The sequence below is a fragment of the Mastacembelus armatus genome, chromosome 21 (assembly GCF_900324485.2).
Source record: "Mastacembelus armatus chromosome 21, fMasArm1.2, whole genome shotgun sequence".
NCBI classification, from domain to species: Eukaryota; Metazoa; Chordata; class Actinopteri; order Synbranchiformes; family Mastacembelidae; genus Mastacembelus; species Mastacembelus armatus.
In genome coordinates, this window is record NC_046653.1 from 7,800,053 (window position 1) to 7,816,874 (window position 16,822).

The 16,822-nt window shown below is 37.6% G+C and overlaps 1 protein-coding gene and 1 long non-coding RNA gene across 7 annotated transcripts in view; both read right to left on the bottom strand.

The window, feature by feature from the left end:
* Nucleotides 1-16,822, bottom strand: part of LOC113123303 (partitioning defective 3 homolog B-like) — a 206,404-nt gene that overhangs the window by 175,180 nt on the left and 14,402 nt on the right. The gene's annotated exons all lie outside the window — the stretch shown is intronic.
* Nucleotides 14,579-15,304, bottom strand: LOC113123304 (uncharacterized). The gene is made up of 2 exons (XR_003294951.1): nucleotides 15,224-15,304; nucleotides 14,579-15,046 (listed from the first exon to the last, which is right to left on the bottom strand). It is a non-coding gene; the product is annotated as an uncharacterized LOC113123304 (long non-coding RNA).

Below are 16,822 nucleotides of genomic sequence, written 5' to 3' on the forward strand. Positions count from 1 at the left end.
ATCTCTATGTGCCCTTTGACAAATAAAGACTCCACATGCTTGCAGACAAAGGTGTGACTCAGAAATGATTGGATTCATTAGATGGAGGGTGAAAGAAACAGGTACATGGTGAAGGGGTGAAAGGAGGAGGAGTGGAAGAGGCAGTATTATTATACATAGAGGACAAAAGATCTATGATGAATGAAAGGAGATAAAACAAAAGCCGCCAAAAAAATTAAGGTATATAAATTATTGCAGAGAAGAAAATGACAAAGCTTGCTATCAGCTGTGTGTGTACAGTGTTAGCAGATTGACAGGGGGTGTTAATTAAGACAGAGGTAACAGGAGAAAAGTGCCAAAAAATGGACAAATTGAAAAGAAGCTCAAAAGATGGAAAATAAGAGATAAAAACAGGAGAAGACTGAGTGCACAGAAGATGACTGCTGCAAAGAGTCGGAGCTGAGGTGGAGGATGGGTAAAACAGAGGGATGAGGTGAAGGTGAGAGGGAGCATTTAGCTTCATTATGGCTGAACTCTCTCTGTTGTCTCTTCTTTGTCCTGCCATAATGAGCAAGCTCTCTACATAACACACATAATGATACATAAGCCAAGCCTGGATGACCTTTATGAAATATTTCCATTAATTGGAAACTTGAGGCAGACCCCCACATATCATAAAACATCAGTCCATTGCTTTTAAGTCTGCTCTAGTAGTCATCGCAATTTTTAGGTTATTTTGTTGTTTTTTTTTGATTGATTCATTTCTTAATGACTAAACATATCTTATGATAAAAAAAATACTCCTTGGTTTTGTTTTAATGCCCTTTTCGTGGAGTCCAAATTTATACTTTCGAACAATTTCTACTTTTATAATGAGCAAATTTATACATTTACACATTTAGAAGATCATACATGAGAAGCAACTACACTGCTATGTTCATACACACTGATTGTGCATACTTGGCTTATATTTGGGTTATTTACTAACTTCAGGTGTGTAACATATGTGGTTTGACTGTTTTTTATACACACTTCCCTTTGAATGAAACTATACTGGTGAATTAACTGTTATCACCCAGTTTAACATGATCAGTGTTCATCGAAGCCTTCAAAGACTCATCCATTCATATGCATGTGGGCATGCACCTTCACATGTACACATACACACATCCATAGACACAAAGACAAGAATGCGTGCATTTAGCAAGCAGATGGCCAGTGGTTAAGAGAGTGTGAATGATAAAATCTGCCCACTATTCTATTGCCTTGTCCATTATTCCACTTCATTGCTTCTGAAGAGTGTGAGGGTGTGTATGTAAGTGTGTGTCTGTAAGTACATTTGTGTGTGGAGCATTAATTTCCATGTATCTGTGTCTAAGTGGAATGATCTACTTGCATCACCTGTGTCGTAAATGAACAATATTAAAATTAAACCATTAAATTGAAACATAAAACAGCCTTTAATTGAGCATTGCTCTTTTCTGATTTTATCGTTTCTACCCATCACGTGTGACGGGTTGTATGCAATCAAACTAATGGAACATTATGGGGCCATTCAAAATATGCCACACAAGTAATATTGTCTTACCCAGTGGTGAAACATCTGTAACAACGTTACCATTCACGGCTATTTTTAAAGCGTTGCGAGGTTTGGTTCGTGTGTAACATACAGGAAGTGGCCACTGTTAGCAGCATGCTGTACATGATACAAATCCCCCAATCCCCCCCCAAAACACACACACACACACACACACACACACACACAGAAAAGTCTCCATTAAGGTTAAGTGACAAGATTAAGATTTAAAAAAAAAAAAATTTAAAAACGCTCCACAGCTCTGACCACAGGCCACACCCCCAAACTCACACACAGACGCAGTTATTACGCAAAAGCAGCATTATCTTTTATAATGGATCCCGGTTCAACCCTCAGTAATGACCATATCCCCTTTTATCCTTCACCAGAAACAGAAAGGATTATTCATTTTATAGACAGCCCAACACCACTGTAAATCACTGCATAACATGTCACATACAGTTTTATAAGACATATCACTAAAAGCTGATGATTCACTACACACTTACATACACATATGCACATATAGTTCTGGGTCCTTTCATAATATATGATGACTGTCACTGTAGACTGATATATGTGTCAGTGTACCACAATTTACCAATGAGGCCATAGCCTCATCAAATATAATTCACAATTCAAGTAATAGCAGATATCTCAGCTCCTGTAGAAAGAAGGTTTATCGTCTTTCTACCCTTCTCAAGGATACACCTGCTCGCTCTCTCTCTCTCTCACACACACACACACACACACACACACACACACACACACACACACACACACACACACACAGACACACAGAAGACAATCCGTCAATGGGGGGAAGAAAAAACAACATATATGATTACTACACAATGAGAAATGTCGGCTAAATATGAAAAATGACACTAATTATTTTTCAAGTCACACCTCCAACAGACTGGCAGAGGATTTTATGGTTTTTGTGCCCTTTTGAAGGACTAGGAGAGCAAGTGATCACATTCATACATGGTAATGTGTGATAAACACATACATACACACAAGCTGACATTTAGATCTATTTAGTGCTTTGGCTATGGATGTTTGTCACGGCATAAACTTGCTGAAATAGTGCCTGGAGCAGGTTTCTGTTGGTATGAATGCCTTTAATGAGAGAGGATGATCTATTTAGAACAAATTATGTTTTTGTGTTACAAAGTCATACTTCTATGATCTGCAACGATGTTTATAACATAGAATTATTACTATCATTTCAAAGAAATTCAGACCTGGAAACAACTCTTGAAAATTTTACATTTTAGAAATGCATCAAAATGGGAGAAAAGGCAGGGCAGTTACCCAACTTGATCTCTGCAAGTTAAACCTCAGTTTTGTTTTTTTCCCCATTTTTCATCATGACTTATATTGTTTAAGCACAGCAGATAATCTGGGTGCTTGCAGTTACTTATAAAAAAAAAAAAAGACCAAAATAAGCAAGTAATCAAACCATTCACACCTACTCCACTGCCATCAGGTACACCACAACAAACACACCATTGAAACATAAATCCCACCTCTACTTATGTGTGGTGCTATACATACCTACACACTAGGATGTGCAGTAAATTAAAGCAGTGAAATGTGTGAAAGCAATAAGCTGCGCTGCTTTCTTTAATGGAAGGTCAACATTATTCCGGGCCGTTTGCCACGCCATATGCAGGGCTGAGGGGTTAAAGGTGGGTAGAAAACGGTTAGTATTGCATGACCACACTGTGTGTGTCGGGCATGTATGAGAAACATGATGACACCAAACTTTATAAGGAAAATATGTTTGGACTCAGTTGCTCTACTGATAAATATGATTTAGATCAGCTGGAAAAACAACAGAAAGGAGAAATAAAGAAGAATAGTTTTATAAAGCATCTTTATCACAAAATGTCTTAAGATTACAACAAACAGGTCTTATAAATTTGAAAGAAAAGAAACAGGACTATATAAAAGCTTTTTTTTCTTTCATCCCAGATGAACTTTATAACTGATTTCAGTGTCAGGTTAATGGTGAAATGCAAGGTCTGGTACAAACACAAGCGCCAGTACAAGTTACTTGCAAGAGGCCAATGTGTTTTTTTCAGTGGTTAAGATTATCTAACCTATAATCAATAATTACACTTTAAAATTAATATAATTATTACACATTAAATGTGCAGGACCAGTGGCTGAGTGGTAGGCACTGTTGCCTCAGTTCACAACGCGGCCTTTCTGTGTGGAGTTTGCATGTTCTCCCTGTGCTTGCATGGGTTTACTGTGGTTTCCTCCCACAGTCCAACAACATGCATGTTAGGTTGATTGGTGTTAGGTTGATTGACCAGGAAAGAGTGAGTGTGTGTGTATCTAAGTGGCCCTGTGATGGACTGGTGACCGGTCCAGGGTGTACCCCTGCCTTCCAGCAGATCCCCATGATCCTGGTTAAGGAATAAGCGGGTATGGACGGATGGATGGATGTGCAGGCCCAGTAAAATATCAACAGAAAGCACGGTTCTTTAATAGGTACGCTTTTTTATCAGATGCACTGAGTCTGTGGTTAAGCATTAAAAAATAAATAAATAAATAAATCATATAACTGTTATTGGACTAGGAAATAGAAATGAAGAATTCATTCTTTATTAAAAGCTTATAGTAAAAGTCCCTCATCCCCTTAGACTTAATGCTATCAGCACAGCTACAAAAAAAAAAAAAAAACACAATTATCATTTATTAATACTTAACACATCATTAATATGATTTCTTAGCTTAACACATAGGTTAAAGGTGAACAATGGGCTTTGTTAAATGGCTGTCTGCTTCAGTTAAGTATCAGGATTTTGTAAATTGCCTGTGATTAAAATGTCATTATTAAAGGTGGACTGTCTCAGAGGCCACCCACGCAAGTTCTGCTTCTCAATATGTCTGCATGCTTTTATAATTCCTCTCAATCTCAATGTTTTGATCTGGGTCACGGTTCAATTAATGTCGACATGTTAAACAGCAACACACACACACAACATGCTACAAGAACCTTATCAAGTACCTTCATACACAAGCACATAACTTACACAGTGTGGTGTACATAAGACTTCTATCAAATACTGGCTGTCTGTGCTATTGTCCTTATTTTCTTGTCACACAAGAGTAATCAGCTATGAATACTCACATTGTCACTGCATCAGCTCTAGTGATCAATGCTTCAGTGGTTGTATATCTGTCTGCAAGTCTGCCATTTTCAAAACCAGGACTGAACCGCTCTTCATCAAAGGTTAGGAAGTTTCTTTCAGAACGTATGCACTGCACAGACTTAATGTACATGTCACTTATGATGAAAACTCCAGAGGAGGATTATCGGGCATTATGCATAATAACCCTTTCAGCAGGGTAATAATTGCCTCATTCAGATTGGCTTGTGTTTGGCTCCCCAAAATGACTGTGCCAAGCTGGTGAGATGTGGAGCAGAAAAGAGAAGAGATGCATAAGAGAAAGAGAGTGAGGAGAATAGAGAAAAAGAGGGCAAACACATATAGCAGTGGGAGAGTTGGATAAGAAGTTGAAAACAGGAAAAACCACAACAAAGAGAGACTGAAAAGGGTTGGTAAAGCTAGAGAGTGTGTTTTGATAGTTGTAAGACAGAGGGGTAAAAGGAGGAAAACTCTCCAAACCCAGCCAATAACATCTTTGCAATAACGAAACATCTTCTCTATGCTCAAGAAATGCCAAATCTCACAAGCTTTTTGAATAATTCACTTACTCTTCACCTGGGGCTCTTTTGATACGTTCAGAACCCACATCCACCTGTCTTTGTCAGTCTTTGGTTTTTTTTTGTTTCATTTTGTTTCTGTTGGGTTTTTTTGTTTTGTTTTGTTTTTCTGTCCTTGGAGAATCTGTATTTCTCTAATCATGCTTGCCTACCAGCAAGATCTCTGTGCTGTACGCATGTATTCCACCCATCCACTCATATCCAGTGGTTATTTTACATGTTACATGCAACATACAGTATGCATGAATTTCTGACAGGTCTAATGGCAATAGCAAAGACCTGGTCATTTTCTCTCTTTTATTTAATTAATTTCTTTTAATTACCATAAATGTTGAGGTTACACCATATCTACACTGTAGGCAAGAGCAGCGTATTAGCAGAGTAACAGAGCAGCCCTGTGTCTATGCAGGATGCGCTCAGGCACTGCATTCTGGCAGCACTCCAAGCCCAATGTACAATCACTAACTGATGGAAGAAAATAGGCCTGAAGTGTAAAATTGTGCTTTTGGGCACATTTATATATGTATAGCACCAGCTGAACGCAAACCTCTAGGCAGCTTGCATAGACAGCTGTAGTAATTAAAATAGAAGCATATCAGTTCCATCAGACAACTGAAAAACACAGTCGAAACCCATCCTGTGTCAACACACTGTGAGCCTCTGAAAGCAACAACAGTCCTCAAGCCTTTACCAACCCAAATTCCAACAGTAGTTGTATTTTGATTTCTAGTGGGACAACTACTACATTGTACAGACAAAAAACAAGAACACACTTATTCTACTCAACTTGCCTGTTATGCTGCTCAATTCCTCACTGTGCTGTCAAATTGGAAATCTATGTTTTCTCGACCAAGCAAGCCCAATTTAACCCTCTGGGGTCTAAAGGGTGTTTTGGGGCCCTGGACAAGTTTTGACATGCCCTGACATTTGTGCTTTTTTCAGTTGCTTTTAAACAGCTAAAGTGTGATAACACTGTAATCAGCACAAACAATATGTGAGCAGCAAGTTTATACATGATTGTGTTTTTGAGAAAACAGTGTTTATGCATGGTTAGTGAAAAACTACAACTTAAGTCACTGAAATAAGACCATAAAACACATACAGAAGATTGTTCACAAGACTTTTGAGAAGTGCATCGTGTAGCCTAGAGTGTTTGCTTCAAAATGACATGAAAATCTTGTTCACTCATTCACAGAAAACAATACACTAATTTAAATTTTCAAAAAAGACACTTTTTTGAATTGAAAAGACATATGCAAGGTGTGCCTGATCATGAATAATCATGTGATTTACCTGAGAAGACCCGCATAATGAGCAGCATAATAAGGCTTTCAGTCAGGAATGTGGCTGAGAGGGAATTAGTGCAATGCAATGCAGATGCAAACGTCATCTGAGTCGCATTTTCCCTGTAAGGACAAAGTAAACCCTTGGTTGCTGTCCAGAACCATCCAAAATGTTTCTTCCCCCATGTAAGTGTGCCATCATTCAAACATGCAGAAAAAGTGAGTAAATTCTATGATGAAGCTTGACATTTGATGCCATTTCTCAGGGGCGTGCACATAATTACCTGGCTCGCCATATGAACAGTGCAGATAGAGAGAACAGAGAAGACCGAGAGCGCACGGTGTCTGCTTTCTGTATTTTACAAAAGCACAGTGTTTTTTCGTTATTATGAGTGTATACAAATAAAACTAGATCCTTTACAGATTCGAATGATGTATTGCTCTTATCTGTGCGATCAAAACTGACAGAGTAATTTAAGTTTGTTTTGGCATTATTCCACAAAATGCGCCGGCACATTCGTCAACCCCTGAGGATTAACCACACTGTCTAGATCAATCCTGCTGATTTTATGTTTAGTAATTCAAACAAAAACATACTTTAGATCAGCAAAATCTGTTCTTGACCAGGTACTACCTTCCAAACTACACTTAAGGAAGCAAAAACACACCTTCTTTGACCAGCTGGTGAGCACTTTATCTCAAGGGAGACCTTTATTCTCCAGGGAGACTTTTAAATTTCATACTGATGTACTTAGTCTCATTGTTATGAGAAATCCTAACTTCTAACTATGAGAAATTGGTAATAATACTCAATTATAAAAGCCAATTAAATGACAGTAAATTATAAAAGTAATTTTTTTCCCTGTCATGCATTGATTAGAATTACATTAATATCTAAATTAAAGCATTAAATAATGGACTCTGTTAAATCCATTGCATGGACTATATACAGTACCAGTCAAAAGTTTGGCCATAATTTCTCATTCAATTCAATGGTATAGTGTGTCCAAACTTTTGACTGATAGTGTATATATAGTACATAACTATACATAAACACACATTTGGCAAAATATTAGTACATTGTTGGCTGTAATTCTTTCCAAACATAAAACTGCACTTAAATTTTAAAAATGTGCATTGAAACATAATGAGCTTTAAACTTACAGTTAATTGCCTTATAAAAAGTTCAACTAAAATTACTTATAATGAAAAAGTTATAATTCCAGCTCCACTGCAAATGCTTTTACACGTTCACATAATCAGTGATTATGGCAATCAATCTGGAAATGATGCAACACATACATTAATGGGGCCACACTACTTTGACATGCACATTTATGTCTGTGTATGTGCACATACAAAAAAAAAAACGTACAGCAGCTCCACATCATCATTTTTTACTCACACATCCTAAATGAACTTTTGCAAACCCTTAATTAATTCTTCTGTAACATGAACTATAATATCATGGAAATATAGCATTAATGTGCATGAATGCTCCTAAGTTAAGGAAGAGACAAAGACCTGCTAGCAACAACAGCTACTGTTATTTACCACTGATCAGCAGAGTTCGTATGATCACAGATTTAGAGAACTATTCATGAGGGAGTACAGAAGGGAAGGAAGGGCCTACTGATGACAGAGAACCTGCTCTGAATAATTTCCTCATTATCAAAGACTTGGCTACTTTCCTAGTATTGTGGTGACCTTTCAATTAATTAGGTTTACTAGATAAATCATTTCAAAGAAGGATTAGATTGTTAAAGTAGGTTGAGCAGCTTTTCCTAAAATTATAAAAGCAGAGATTACAAATATTCAGATATGAATAATTAGTTCTCACTTTTGATTAAAAATGTAGGCTAGAGTAAGACATTCAAATGGGGAAACAAAAACAGAAGTATGTTATTTGGAGACAATCAAAGCATCAATACAGATAATATTTCACTTCCTCAGACTGAGACACTCCTAACCACTCAACTGTCAAGCGAAGGCAACATAGGCCAAGAAAACAGAAAGACACAGACACACACAAGACAGAAAAGATACACACACACACACACAATCCTCCACTGACTTGGCTCATGTACACCAACTGTCCATCTTGATGTCTCCAAGTCAGATCATTTAAGGTTGTTTCATCTCATCAGCCAGCCAGACAGTATAATCACCAGACAGGCTTTGAGTTTGATCAATTCAAAGTGTATTTTAACAGAATTTACAAGACAACTTACAAACAGTTCTTGAGCAAATTACACTGGTGTACCATTATGGGCCTAAATAAACTATATGTCTCAGAAGAAGGAACTGGTGGAGGAACCCCAAAGAGCTTGTGTCTTCATGTTGATGTTTCTTTCTTTAAAGCTAACTAATCCATGGCAAGGTTATTTCAGCATGGTTCAAAGGGAACAGCATGGTTGTGAGACCTCAAGTATATACACACTGTGTTAATGGAGTGCCATTCAATTTTATAAGTGTATATTGAGTTTAGGATTAAATAAATAAATCACCCAGCTTTTATTTTTGAATTAATACTCTTGAAACTGATACGCTCTGTAATGAGCATGGTATGGTTAACATTTATGTTTATTAGACTCATCTAATGCTGCACGATGTGGCCAGACAACATGTCAGTAAATGCAGAAGCATATAAATCTACACTTCCACATTTCCCCTGCACTCTGCACAAAGCAGTGGCAATTTGTGAAAAATGTTTTTACACCACTACCTTTATGGCCATCTTCATGAGGACCTGTTTTAGATCATGGGAGTGACAACATTTTAGCTGATCCTCATTTTCTGACACACCTTCAAAGGGCTGTGAGGGTTATGACTCAGATTTTAGGGTTAACTGATGATTGCATTGATGACTGTAAAATGTGTGGGTGTGTTAGATCAAATGTAGACTATGAGATATTAATGGTCCAAAACAAAGTGTTACAACTAACCATTTAAACAAAGCCTAGTCACTGCAACTCCATTTCTGCAATATCTACAAAATGGGAAAAATACATTAGGAAGTACCCTTCTAGTTCCACAGAAAATGATGAACGGAATCCATATTTACTGCTTACTTTTCGTCTACCTTTGCATAAAGCTGTGTTCAAGTGTGCTTGAAAAACAACATGCAAGGGAGACATTAGGATAATAAAGTTAAGGGTCAAGTTAGGGGAGGTGTAAAGTTACATTTCCAAAAAGGATTAACAGTTTTCAGTCTTTACTGTTCACCTCTTACCTAAATATGCAGGTGTATATTTTTATAGAACAGTTTGACACAACTTACACGCAAACAACAAACCTCCAAGTCAACATTTAAGTGGCCCGTTTCATAATGGTGTCTTAAAAAGTCTGTGTATCTTATATATTTTATTTCCAAATCAAATACATTACTAATTCCATCAGTTTCAACAATCCAGTGTTGCACTGTTGGGAAAAGAACAAACCTAAACATTTCGCTGTGCTTCCAGTCTTTGGGCTAAGCTAAGCTTAACATATTTAAATCTATCTATGGCCTCAGCATACAGAGATGGAATTGATAAAACCCTTTCATCCAAAGGTAAAATGATGGTAAATAAACACAAGAAATCACTTAACATGCTGTGCTGCTGGCTGTTTCTTTACTCAGAGCACCAATATTAGCTCATAAATTTGAGCACTCACACTCCACTGCATCATCTAAATATATTTCAACTATGGATTACTGAAACTGTATTTCTGACCTCTGTCTTCAGCAGAACTCAAAACTCCTCTCTGCTTTCTTTGTGTTTATAAACCTAAGCCAGGCAGTCTGAGTTTGCCTGCAGTAAAACACTCATCTAGGATTAGGGGCCATTTATTCATCTCAGCTCAGTAATACTGTGAGAGCCTTGCCTCAGAATTCAATGAATATTTCACACATTCATTTCATGTGCAATATCTGGTGCTCAGAGGTGTGTATTGCTGAATATCATTTTGTACTGATCTTCAGCAAACTGAAAAAATGGTTTATTTCTGTGTGTGCGTCTCACCATGTGTGTTTTGGGGAATTCATTTATGGCATTTTATTTGATCCCAGTATTAAAATGAAGCCTGGCCTAACTCTTTTTCTATTCTATACAAAGAATTAGTCTGGAGTGTCATGGGTTTCCAGGGGGCGGACCAATGGAGGCAGAATAAACCAATCAGAGAAAAGAACAATATGACGCAAATGACGACTGTGGCCCAGACCCACATTCTCTTGCTAAGAAAGGGGTGGCTCTGGCTGGCCAGGCTAATTAAAATGTGGTATGCATGTGATTTTATATTTGTTTTTTATGCAGCAAAGTTTTGTTCAATTTTAACAGGATGTTAAAATGATTTAACTAGTAATGAGAGTTGAGGACATAAAAAGGGATATTGGATATATTTGAGATAAAAATGCAAAATATCTAAAAATATAGAATATATTTATCAGTCATTATAACTCGATATTAAAACCAGCTAAACAGGTTTTAAATACTGACCTACTATTCAAATGAGCCAATGCTTATCTAATAATTTCACTGACTCGTTTCCTCCTTTTTGACATCAAGCACTCCGTGGATTGTTTTTTTTGTTTGTTTGTTTTGTTTTGTTTTTTTAAATACTGTCTTCAGGAATCACCAAAACTGAACAAAAAGTAGAGTTAGCTTTGGTTTACATTTGCACCTTGACATGAATGCTACAGTTGCTAGGTGTCTGCTGTATGTTGACTTTTTTTCCCCATTACCATTTTCTTCTTTTGAAGTGTAGCTAAGATTGTTGAAGTAGGATAGCATTAATAAGCTTTTGCTTCTGTCTGAGCCTTTTTGGTGCCAATGAATTGAGTACTGTCTTGTTGCTGTTACTGTGTTGACTAACTCTATTACGTGTGACTGAATAGAATTAAGTAACGAACAAGTGTTTGCTAACATGTTTCTTATGAAATGTTTATACAGTAGCAATGTCACTGTCAATATTTTCACCTTGTTCTCCATTTATAAAGTCCAAAAAACAAAATAAATTGCAGCCTAAAATAATTCAATCTTAATTTTTACTATAAATTTTCTCTTTGTTGTCTGAATGTGAATTTACCATTTGGTGTTGGGGCTTGGTTTAAAAAAAAAAAAAAAAAAAAAAAGATTTTCTGATTCAAATTGACCTTCAATTGAAAGATTTGATATCGATTCATAAAATTCATGAATCGATTTTAAAATATTTTCCGGCATGCTCTGTGGACTAATCACATTACACAACGCTTGCGAGACTTGCGCAAGGAGTTTAATCCCCCTGTGAAGGAGAACCACAACATGACAGAAGCTACAACAGTGACATGTCAGGCCTGAAGGCAGACGTGTAGCAGCATTTTAGATTCAAAAAGTATCACGACAAAGAAGAGTGGGACAAAAAGCAAAGCCATAAGCAAGCTATGCCAACCACAGTTAAAATATTGCGGAAATACCACAAATCTCCGAAACCATTTTTAATAGACATTACTCAACATCAGTCTCTTACATCACCAAGCAGAATTGGTTTGGAAATGGAAATAACATTAAATGAGTCAATTTTGAATCAAATCGTATCGAGACCTAGTGGATCAGAATCGACTCCATTAATTAAAATGGTAGCCCCATTTGCTATCCATAACTTTGGCTGGCACTAATTTTAGCTACCTGGCTGGCATGCTTGGAACACTTCATCTAAACAGTAAGTGCACAAACAGCTACCTTAGGGGCAGGGTTATTTGTTTTCCCTGGAAAGTCTTGCAAGAGAACACTTGGGCTGTACGCTAGGTGTAACTGATGAATGTGTTGTTGCACTTGACTGTTCACCTTGTTTCTATAAAATATGAAGCATTCTGCTGTGAGATTGTTAGTAGAAAACAGTCGCACAATACTTATCAAACAATGATTCATTTACAAACCACAGATTTGTTTTGGCCTTAAAACCAGTACAGTACAATCTGCATGCTGCTCTGACTGATTACAGATGGAACTGTAACACCTCCACTAAGAAAGCACTACAAACTAGATCACTGTGGCACAGCAGCCAACAGCAGGACCAGTGCATGCTGCTCTCTTAACTGCTACACCGCCATGGCAACAGCCTCTCATAACGGCAATCCCCTGGTCAGTTGCCAGTCCCCTGACTTTGTTACTACTCCTGTTACAGAGTCATCTGGCCCCTGAGTTGTGGTTTAGTATGTGCTGTACTGTATATCTTCAATTCTATAGGTCATGGTCTGTGTTAACCAAGGATGTGCTCCTGGTTCTTTTTTGGAGTCAATTCTAAGTTGGACTAACAATTTTGGATTCATTAAAGTGTAAATAACCCCCTTGGTCTGATCCTAACTTCACCCACTGCATATAGTTTTGAAAAATGTCAATAAGGTGGGCATTGGGTTAATAGGAGGTCAAGGTGTGAATGTGTGAGGAAGTAGAGAAAAACAGAGAGCAACACAGAATCACAGGGCATATATGCTGCAGAAGACTCTTTTGAGGTGGAGCACTTACAGTGCCACGCAAAAGTATTCACCCACCTTTGCCTTCTTCCTATTTTGTTACTGTACAACCTGGAATTGAAATGGATTGATTCTGAGATGCAAAATATTTTTATCATGAAGCAAACAAAAGATAAGATAAAAAGAAAAATAAAAGCCGCCCCCCCCTTTTGTGCAAAAGCAGAAAAATGCATACCCAAATTAAACTAGCTGTTGTCATTACATTTTAAGGGTTATACTGATGAGCTTGGTATCACTGGAAAGGAAACACTTTGTAGTTTATTGTGAAAAGGTCAGAATATGGCTCGGTCATACTGTACTAGACTTATGACTTAAGACTCCCCTTCCCCTGTAGCTGCGCCCACTGCGTGCCCAGGGTTGTCAGGGAAACAGTACTGTAGGAGTGGGGGTTATTTAAATCCCCCCTCCCCTTGTCAAAGCTTACAGTGTGATACATCGTTGGAAACAGTTTTTCATTGGCTACAACATATGTCAGTCATTTGACATATGATAAACAATGCAGCTAGCTGATTTTACTGACAGAAGTTGTTCTCTCCCCCTGGGTGGGTTTTGCCTGTGAGTCGTGACTCCCATTGGTTTTCATACTGACTTAAGCTGTAAAACGCAACGCACAAGTTTGGTTTTGACCTCATGTAATTTACAGAAGCCTGCAGAATGTAGATCTACCGTCTGTTTGTCTTTTTGTAGTGAATAAACGGCAAAATCAACCGTAAAACAAACAGGATTAAAACTTTTCAATGAGAACTGAAAAGCGAAGGACGATGGTTTTATGGCTTTTACTCAAGGATAATATGTCTTTTGGACTAAAAACCTGGAGACATTTATGTTCCCTGGATTCTTGTGAAAAAACTGATATGCAACACTTGCTGTTTCAGTACAGGTGTGGGTCTGTACACATCAGCAAACGTAAGAAGTGGTGTTTTTCTTAGCGTTTTACTCCTGTTAAACATTAAGAAACTGTAGTCACTGTGATAATTCAATCCTAAATTGCTTTATACCCTTTGAATCGTGAGACTTTCTGCTTTCATATGATATAGGATATGTTGAACTTTATTCAAATTTGTCCGACGATCTTTGGTAATACATCTGGAAATACAGCCCAAATACAGTTTTCTAGAAAATATAATTTGCCAAACAAAACAGTTAAAATTAGTCTTGCTGAGCTGAAAGGAGCACACTTTCTTTAACCCTTGAGGCACCTTAAAAATTAAGTTACACTTTTTACTCTTGTGTACCAAAACAGTTGCTTTCATAAGAGTGTAATAAAAATCTTTTATACACATTTTTTTTTTTCACTTTCACCGTATCAAATCTTTTCAACAACTTCAGACCCAACAATAAAGCTTTTTATTATTTTTAGGCCCTTTGTCATAAGAACCCCTGATTTTTTCAATGGAAAAAACACAGAATATGCAATATTTTCCAAAAAAAAGAGGTGCAAAGTGGAATATTCTGGATAAGGTTATTACAGCCTTGACTAGGTCAATAATTGATAACACTGATTTTTCAGGCCCAATGGAAGTTTATTCAAAAAAAACTTTTCATACACACTTTTGTGTGTTCACAATTTAAGGCATAAAGCACAGATCACTGTGGGGTGCATTTTATATGCATGTGCTCCACATTTGGCACACTGGTTCCATACCCTTCTGTGCTGTGGGCACAAGACACCTGCCTCCGCTTTCTGGTGGGCCCTGGCTGTGGCTCCTCCTTCTCCTCTTCCCCCTCCTGACCATGGACCCGGCCCTAGGCTTGTAGAATCAGGCTGGCTGCAGTCGGTTTTCTGGGCAAATGATAAGAGCTCTGCCAACCTGCTCCAAGTCGCCACCTAAAGCAATAGGCACTGTTCCAGCTGGGGTCCACAGAGGTGAACAGGACATAGGCATTATAGCATGATATGTCTATTGTAGTAGAGTAGACACAGGCCAGTACTTGTGTGTCTGCTGACGGCAGGAGTGGGTGCCACAAACCTGTAAAAGAAAATGGAATGATCAGATTACATGAATACATTTATACACATCCTTCTTATTTTGATAAATACAAAAATACAGAATAAAATTAAGTAAGTCTATGGCTATATCAGACAATAATAAATCATGAGTAACAGTAAATTATTTGGCAAATAATTCATGTATAATTGTGCTTACCTGGTCTAGGTGGTCAACAGCCCCTTTGCAAGAACCTCCTCTGGTTTCAGGCTTCTCTTCGTGGCCGTCTGCTGGAGAAATGACCAGCCAGACAAGGCTGCAAACTATTCTTTCAGACTTCAAAGATGCACCTGCATAAACATGCTACACCACACATGGGACAGTGACGTGGCACCTAGATTTTTACTTCCATAAGCAACTAATTTTCTATTTTTGAAGAAAAACGGCTTAATATTGTTTTAAAAGGTTAATTTCACATCATTTTCAAGATCCCTGTTCATAATCGTATGAAAAACACAAAATTGGCAGAATATCGTAGGATTAAAGTGGTAAAATGTCATTTGGTAAAACTCACTTAAAGTTAATGAAGACAACTGCTGGTAAAAAGATAAAACATTATCAAAAATAATTTAGTTTTCTCTTTGGCATATTTTTTAAAGACTCAAGCCTGTAAAATTATTTGCATGATAGACCTTTTAAAAACACAATTGTTCCGCAAAGATCTATTTCCTCAAATGTCATTTGGCAAAACAAAGCTAAGAGGTCATTTTGAGCTATAATTTCATGGGTTGAGTTAGGTGACGTGATGACATCAATCAGAAGACCCCTGAAGACTAATGAGTAAGTTGGAATAAGTTGGAGGTAAGTTTAAAATCTTCTCTTCCGTTTAAGTTAATTTCATCTTTTCCAAGTGTGGTAGGGTGTGTCACAGATTCGGCTGTCATTCGGTCAAACTTCAAAAAAAATGTTTAAGTAATTATATATTTAAAAAAAATATTGATTTAGAGATAAAATTTGACACTAAAAGACACATAAGGATGGCTTGTCATCACAGTCATTACAGTAACAGGCAATCATGTTATAGCAGTCATGGCAGCGCTCTCTGTTTTTGGTTTTAGAACCTGTAGACTCAACCAATGTGTGCTGAGATCGATCAATGACGCCCGGCGGGTATACTTGTTGCATCAGCCATCAACAGCCAATGTCTTAACAGTAGAGAGCGGAGGGCAAGAAAGCTTTTATTTTACCTAACAAACAGGCTGCGTGGCCTGGGAGGAAACACTGGTTAAGGTTCCAATTTTGAGTTCAAATACACCGTTCAATATACAGTGGGTACGGAAAGTATTCAGACCCCTTTAAATTTTTCACTCTTTGTGTCATTGCAGCCATTTGCCAAAATCAAAAAAGTTCATTTTATTTCTCATTAATGTACACTCAGCACCCCATCTTGACAGAAAAAAACAGAAATGTAGAAATTTTTGCAAATTTATTAAAAAAGAAAAACTGAAATATCACATGGTCATAAGTATTCAGACCCTGTGCTCAGTATTGACTAGAAGCACCCTTTTGAGCTAGTACAGCCATGAGTCGTCTTGGGAATGATGCAACAAGCTTTTCACACCTGGATCTGGGGATCCTCTGCCATTCTTCCTTGCAGATATTCTCCAGTTCTGTCAGGTTGGATGGTGAACGTTGGTGGACAGCCATTTTCAGGTCTCTCCAGAGATGCTCAATTGGGTTTAGGTCAGGGCTCTGGCTGGGACAGTCAAGAACGGTCACAGAGTTGTTCCGAAGCCACTCCTTTGTTATTTTAGCTGT